The following is a 7,651-nucleotide window of genomic DNA, read 5'->3' as shown; positions in this document are numbered from 1 at the left end:
GCTGAGGAAGGGGGTGGCAGTCTATAATGACGCTAATTAAGTCCTTAAGTGCCTTGGTAAAAAGCAGGTAAGACTTCAGCAAAGGCAGAATATTCCATTAGGGCAGGCTTCACCGTAGACACAATGCTGCATAATGGGATCCTGTAATTATGCCTGCACTGCAGAGACTTTTAAAAAAAGGAACCCTGTTTTACATTCTCTAATGCAAACAGCATGAAATGATGTTGCTTAGAAACCTTTACACTCCTACAGTGTGTGCAAAAAAGTTATTCCAGACATCTGTATTTAAAATAAAATTTAAAAACAATCCTACCGCACACACTCACATGGATCTTGGCTTCACATTGAGTGATGAAGCCTATGAAATGTCAGAGGAAATTTAAATTAAAAAAAAAAATGACACATGCATTTAAAAACTTGAGCAGCTTGTTAAGTCATTTCAGGTTATGTCTGGTACTGTTCCACCTCACCCCTTCACACAGAGCTCTATCTCTGTGGATTGATGGTACCATTTGTACCAATCCAGACTGAGAGGCTCATAATTGTTTCCCATGTCAGGTTGACCTCAAATACCTGGAAAAGATTTTCTTTTTCTAGTGAAGCGACCCCGGGTTTCACTCCAGCATTGGCACACACAGAACAGAGCACTGTCCAGGTGCTGGAGCCACAGGAAAGCCCCTCTGGTACAGACAGTGGGACAATTTTGTGCACAAGTCACATGGCAGGGCACAAGACCCTAACACCCACTGCCGCTGGTCGCTGCTCTGTGCCTCACCTCAGGCTGAGCAGGGTGGAGGGACACAGTAGTGCCCTGAAATTTCCTACACCAAAGGCAATACAGTCAGATCTGCGGCAGCCCATAAATAGCATTTTTACCAAGCATCATCCTGATACTTCCTCCCGTAATTCGGGCATTGCACCCCACAGGGATGGCAGGGCCCTCCGGGGAAAGCTTCGTCTCAATCCAGGTAGGCAGGTGGGGATGGGGCTTTCTGCGCCCAGGACACCACACAGAGTGGGAGGGACTGTCAGCTTCACTCCGTGGGTCCAAACCTAGCCCTGACCTGAGCCCCGGGCACAGCACAGCCCTGGGAGCCCCATCCAAGGCTGCCACTGCCTCCCACCCACCCATTGCTCTCCCCACCATCTCCTCCTCCTCTCAGAAAAGGTCACCCCTCTTTGCCTGGCAACAGGAAGGAACGCTCGGCAGCAGGCACGGGTGATGGATGCGTCACAGCTGCCACCACGCTGTCACACGCCACGCAAAGGCCAGCAGTTACTACAAGAGGAGCGCTGGGGATGTGACAGACCCGAGACAGGGGGATGTGTCCCAGCCGGCTGCGCTTGGCACGACGCAGAAAACTGAGCTGATGTCTTGTCTCCTTTCCCGCGCCCAAACCCCACCACTTGCAGGTTTCTAGTGGGTTTTTTTGACATTCCCTGCTGGCAAAGGGGGATGGAGACAGGAGATTGGGCCTGAGCACCTTCATCGACAGAGAAATGTAAATATCCTGAGGGATGGGCAAAAGTGGAAAGTCCTGTCCTATAGGGAAAGCCTTCACTGATGGGAGACTGAGTGCTGTGCCTCTGATGCAAAAGCCAGACTCAGCAAGGTCACCTGAACCGTGCTAACAAGCTGAAGTTGTGTCAGGGAAGGTTTAGGTTGGACATTGGGAAAAGGTTCTTCCCCCAGAGGGTGGTTGGGCACTGAACAGGCTCCCCAGGGCAGTGGTCACGGCCTCAAGGCTGACAGAGCTCAAGGAGTGTTTGGACAATGCTCTCAAGGACAGGGTGGAATTGTTGGGATGTCCTTTCCAGGGCCAGGAATTAGACTTTGATGATCCCTGTGGGTCCCTTCCAACTCAGGATATTCTACAATTCTATGAACAAGACCCCTGCATAAAGCAACTTTTTTCAGCTCTGCTGGTACCCAACCTCTCAGTTCTCTCCCAAGACTGCCTTGATCCTCAAGACTATAATGGCCAGAAGACATTTGTCTTAAAATCACCCTTCAGAACTGCCACTTTTCCCTCTATCCACTGCAAAGAACCTCCTCACGTTAACTATTACAACATTTTAAATGGCAGAGAAAGCGCTTTCTCTGCTCATGCTTTTCTGCTGATACCTGGGAAGATCCTTAGGCAGCATCATGGGTGAACTCCAGCTCCTGCAGGTGTTTCAGCCTCCTGCCAGGGAGCTCTTAGTGGTGGTACAGGTATCTACAAGCTTGACTCTTGTTCGCTACACGCTGCTTCACCCACAGATGCCAAGGATCCAAATTTGGAGCCTCATTCTCCCTATCCCCAGGCTTTGCAAATTCCTTTGCATCGCTCTGGGGCAGGAAGCAATGCCCTTTTGATCTACCCCACATGGGTTACATTTACTGGTTATTGCAAGCAGAAAAGAGCCAGAGCCAGACCAGAGGCAAAGGAACCAAACAGAAGGGTTTAACTTTTTAGTTTCCTGCTGCTGTTACAAGTCCTCCTGCAATCACAGGGAATGGATGGGTCTTGAGGCCAGAAATGCATAAAGCACTAAATCACAGGTTTTCAGCTCCCCGGTTTGTCCCCCCCAAAGAAGCAGCTTTGCCTTTATCACCTCTGGCTGTCACAGAATTGCCATCACCAGTAAGGCTGAAGGATCAGCACCTGCACTGAGCAATCAGCTCCCTGCAAGGCACTCCAAGGTTGGTCAGAGAAGAAGAGAGAAGGTGACAGGAGGAAAAGCCCTACAGTGGAGTGCACAGACGACCTGTCACCTCAGGGAAAGGGCTGTGTCCTGGATGGGTGAGAGCTCTCAGCTCTGAGACAGCACCAGGAGCATCAGGAGCTTACAGAGGGATCAGAAAGGAGCTCTTAGGAGAGGCACAGGGACAGCTCCCCTCCACGGACCCTTGGGCTTGTCCACATCTGCTCTCTGTGCCTCTCATCCCCCACCACTGGCACATGGAGTGCAACAAAACTGCTCACACCTGGATGAACTGCTCACAAAGTGAAATCGAGCACTAAGATGCTTTAAAGCCTTCTAGTAAAACAGGCATGAAAATTATTATCAAGTTGTGAGACTTTGTATGTCATCCAGAAGGCAGATGTTCGGCAGCTGCTGAAGGCAGAGGGTTGGCAAATTCCCCACTGCACACTGCTCTTGTCCAACTGGAGCAAACTGCAGAAACACATCCTTCCTGGGGGAATGCACACGGAGCGTGGCCCGGGCAGCTCTCCTCTGCCGGCTGCTCTCCTCCCACTGAGGGAGACAACCAACCTACAGGCACATTCTTCTTCCATCTTTGTTGCTAAAAATAATCAATACAAACTAAGTGGCTCAGCCTGCTCTCACCATTGTTCATTGTGGGGTGAAGTCCAGATCAGATTGAACGTAATTCCACGTGCGGAGTGCTGCTGGTCTCCCAGGGTTCATGTGGGAGCACAGTCAGTGTCTGTCTGTCCACCAGATACACACAGTGCTAATGGGCATGAATGTGCAGATAGATATAATGCACTGACTGGGCCTCCAGCAACTGGGAGATGAGAAAACGTGCACAGAAATGGAAAATGAAGCTAAGGAGTTGGGTTTCCCTGTGCACATGCAAGTAAGAAGTTGGAAATCCTGTGATCTCCAAAACAATGGGAGAATGTTCAACCCATTACATCGTACAACATCAGTCATCTCCATGCTGGTATCTGCACAGCCACCTGAAAACTCAGTGTGTGCTCCCCAAATCTTGCACTCATTATTGAAGTTTAGGTAAATGACAGCAGTTACATAGTTATTTTTCCTCCCAGTATGGTGAGACCAAACAATTAAAGGACAAGTCCCAAGTCTGAGAGATAACATTGCAAAATACAACATACTGGCAACTTCTGCCCATGCTCCAGAACAAACCGTAAAACAGCAAGGAGGTCTCATTTCTGCTTGCACTTCCACTTCGAGGGGCCAGAACACATCTGACTTCTTATAAATAACTAAGCAAAGTACAGGTTTCATCTGGCTGCCCTCTGCATGGATAATGGATATTTTACAAGGGGAGAGGGGAGGTGAACAGCCAAGAGAAATAAAGAGAAAGTCTAAAACTGCTGTTAGAGATGGGAAGTGGGATGAGCAGCACCTGCAGAGCCCACGGGATCTCTTTACCTTCTACCCCAAGAAACCACTAATACCACTTGGGGTTATTTCTCCTGTGTGGTATTTAAAGGCCAGTTCTAAAGACTGGATTCAATCCCCACAGCAGTGCAGAATGTTCCCAACCAGCTCCAGCAAAGAGTTAAACACAGGAAACCTGTTGATTAATTTGCAGGCAACAAGCTGCACTAATAAAGCCCTGGGGACCTTAATCAAGCTGTTTGCTGGTTGCCAGACCAAAGCAGGAAGATGGGCAGAGCTGTCAGGATGGATTAGTGTTTGCCCACTGGCAACGTTGCTCCTGAATGAAAGAAAGCGGGGGAGAAACACACACATAAAGGTCTTTTCCAGCCTGAATGGCTCCATGATTCTTTACATGCAGCTGCAGAACAGGGAGGGGAAGTGATGTGCCTGGTGCTGGCCGGAGCAGGGCCGGAGGCCGGATGGCTGCAGAGCTCCAGCCTACACAGGGGAGGTAACTCAGGAGATGGGTTTGGATCTTGGGTTTTACATTCACCTCCATTGTTTGCAATTCCTTCCGAAAAGCTGGGAAGGAGAAATTTCTTCCTTTTTCTATTTAAAAAGATCCTGTGCTTTTCCATTCAGTAATTTTTCCTGACCTTCATTCTGCTCCTATTCCATGGAGAGCTGAATGAAATGAAGTTGTTTATGACTGACCCCATTTTGAAACGTTTTGGTGGCACACATTGGGGTAGGATGTTTTGCAAATTCAGCTTAAGTTCAAAAAGAACCATTTCCTTTCATTATGACAAGGTTTGACTTGGGTGCATTTACTGTTCTGACACAGCACCATTGGGTTAATGCAGCAGAATCCAAACAAACCCTCTGCCTTCCCATCCCTTAACCAACTGCAAGGAACCCAAGTGGAATCAGTACCAGAATAAGTAAGAATTACAGATATGAACTATGTTTCTGGTTATTTGCATGTTTTAAGCAGCTAAACTTTATTTAACCTGATAATCCTTTCCATCAGAAGCATGTCCCTGTGTGCTGCCAGGGAGCATCTGTCTTGGGGTTCCAGTTCAACAGGCTGTTGTATGTCCAAGAGGATGTACAGAGCTTGTAAAACACCTGACTCTATACAGGAATCATCATGGAAACCCAAAAGATTGATTTTATTTAGCTAAAATTTAACAGACCAAAACAAAGAAGGAGAGAATTGCTCAGCTGTGTATCTTACTTACACAAGGCCATTTCCCCCACCAGCTTTCTGCTGTTCCAGCCAGCAGGAAAGAAATATCCTCTGGGCATTCCTGCAGCTGGTGTAAGTTGCTATAGATCCACTCATCTCAGCACAGCTTTGATAATTTACACCCACCAAAGATCATCTTCTCCTGTGTTTACAGCTCCATCAAACATCACAAGGGACACAAGCAGGATGTTGACACCTCATGACTTGTACCCATGGATGAAGGGGATGGTGAGCACTAAGAAAATGCAAATGCAGCTGAGGATTAGCAAAAGCAATTATGAAAAACAAGTAGTGGAAATAATGATTCATCAGGAATTGAATCTGATGTTGAGCCCAGTCCTGCACTCAGTGGGTGAGGATTCCAGGCCTATAGAAATAATTTTTAAAACTATTTAAATGAAAAAAAAATGCCCATTGCTAGTTTTGCAATAGCATGTTTTTGTCTACCCTATCTTACAGACAGCTCAGGACCCTGGAAAACAAATCCTTCTCTCCCCACCAAAACTTCAAGTCAAAAAGAAACACTGCATAACATTGAAGCCAGATAGGAAGATCTTTGTGAAAGTTTGCATCAAGCCAGAGGCCAGACTGAGTGGTTCAGTCTCTCTGAACAAAAATACCATAAATATACCTGCCTATTTATTTCCTAGCTGATCTCCGAGCACTTTCAATATACTTTAGAAAATAATGATGTCACAGTAGCCCCCTTAATTTCTGGAAAACACGGACGCACAGAAACACAGATGACCTTGCTCAAGGTCAGGTATTCCTGAGACAACACTGGATGCTCTCAGCCACCATCTCCTCCACCTCATGGGGAAACACACCAGGCATTTCCCCAAGCACAGCCCCAACAGCCAAATGCCATGTCAGCTCTAGCCAAGGCTGAAAGGATGTTCTCTTTGGGTACAGACATCAACAACAGGTCTGTGCCTTGAGCTGGAGAGAACCTGATAACCAGAAACACCCTCTCATGAGACAATATTTCCATTGCTTTCACTGGGAATAGGATCAGATCCAAAGCTGGGGAAAGGCTGGCACAGAACCCTGACAAGGGCTGAGGGCCATCAAACCTGGGTTAGCTCTCTTCACACCAACTGAGCAAAACAACCTTGCTCCGTTAGTGTCCGTCCTCCATCTGCAAAGATTCAGGTTAAAACATTGCAATTACAGGATAAAGTCAAGTGTCAAGTGAGTCACTACCATAAAGATGAAATAAGATAACTCAACTTGAATCCCTCCACCCCACTCCAGGGTCAGCAGCCAAAACATTTCCCTCGTCAGCTGCAAATTTCCTGCACTGCCAGTGAAATCACAAGCAAAAAGCCAATATTAGCTTTTTCCCCTCAGTGTTCAAAGTTGGATTCCCACAGGCTGTAATTTCACCACCCCTCAGATAACTCCAAACCCTGCCAGAAATACGTTAACGCCACACTGACACGCTGCATCTGCCCGGCTGGTTCAGCTCTGCTGAGGCCACTGAGGAAGGACTGTGCTGGGCTGTGTACTGGGAACAACTCCTGTTACTCTGCCTGGAGTAAGGAGAGCTGGCGAGGAAGGGTTGGTCATATGGACTCAGATTTTTCCTTCCAACAGCTCAGACAGAGGCACATGAATCTCCCTGAGGGAGAAACATGGGCCCAAGTACAAGGCAGAAGTTTCTAACATCAGCTCTCATGTCACAATGAGACTGGTGGAGTTATACTGATGAGCAAACTACATGGGACTACCAGAAAATGGGCTTCCTGGAAGTCCCTCACCTCCTTATATTTCCTTTGATGCAGCCAAGTGTCCAACTGGGGTCTTATCCAGGATCTAACCCATGTTTGTCGGCCCCTGGGTGCAAAGCCACCAGGGAGAACCTCTGGGAAGGGGAAGAAAGAATGTCCTTCGGGGCATTCATGCCCTTACAAGAAGCACCTGGTACATGCCACAGACATGGACCATCAAGCAGGTTTAGTATCAAAGTGAACAGCAAAGTGATCAGTGCCACCAAAAACCCTCAGCATCCAAGCTCCCAGTGCAACCAGTGCAGGAGGGTCCGTGTCACGGCCACACAGGTTGTGGTTGCTGACAAAAAGCCAGCTCTGCTCATAGGCTGCCTCAGCCCTGAGCTTCGCTGCTCAGTCCCCTCTTGTGGTCAAATTATTTGTTAATCACCAAGGCACCATGTCCCCAAAGCTGTGGGTAGGCCATGGGAAAGACAGAACTGCTGATCCTGTTCCAGCTCCAGTTCTATTTAATAGTCCCAAGGGTCACAGTAGTTCTGGGACAAAACCCCAGGCAACACTGTCATCAAAGAGGAGGAAAAAGCCTGGC

General features: G+C 47.9%; 1 long non-coding RNA gene across 2 annotated transcripts; it reads left to right on the top strand.

Moving 5' to 3' along the window:
• Positions 1–1,259: 1,259 nt before the first annotated feature.
• LOC108639879 lies at positions 1,260–5,831 on the top strand. 2 transcript variants are annotated; one of them, XR_001920785.1, is made up of 3 exons: positions 1,260–1,502; positions 5,487–5,680; positions 5,792–5,831. It is a non-coding gene; the product is annotated as an uncharacterized LOC108639879 (long non-coding RNA). The 2 variants fall into 2 exon arrangements; XR_001920784.1 differs by having other exon boundaries at positions 5,487–5,684.
• Positions 5,832–7,651: the final 1,820 nt, after the last annotated feature.

The sequence above is a fragment of the Manacus vitellinus genome, unplaced genomic scaffold, assembly GCF_001715985.3.
Source record: "Manacus vitellinus isolate BGI_N305 unplaced genomic scaffold, ASM171598v3 scaffold_25_pilon, whole genome shotgun sequence".
Taxonomy (NCBI): Eukaryota; Metazoa; Chordata; class Aves; order Passeriformes; family Pipridae; genus Manacus; species Manacus vitellinus.
This window is presented reverse-complemented; position numbering and strand designations above follow the sequence as displayed.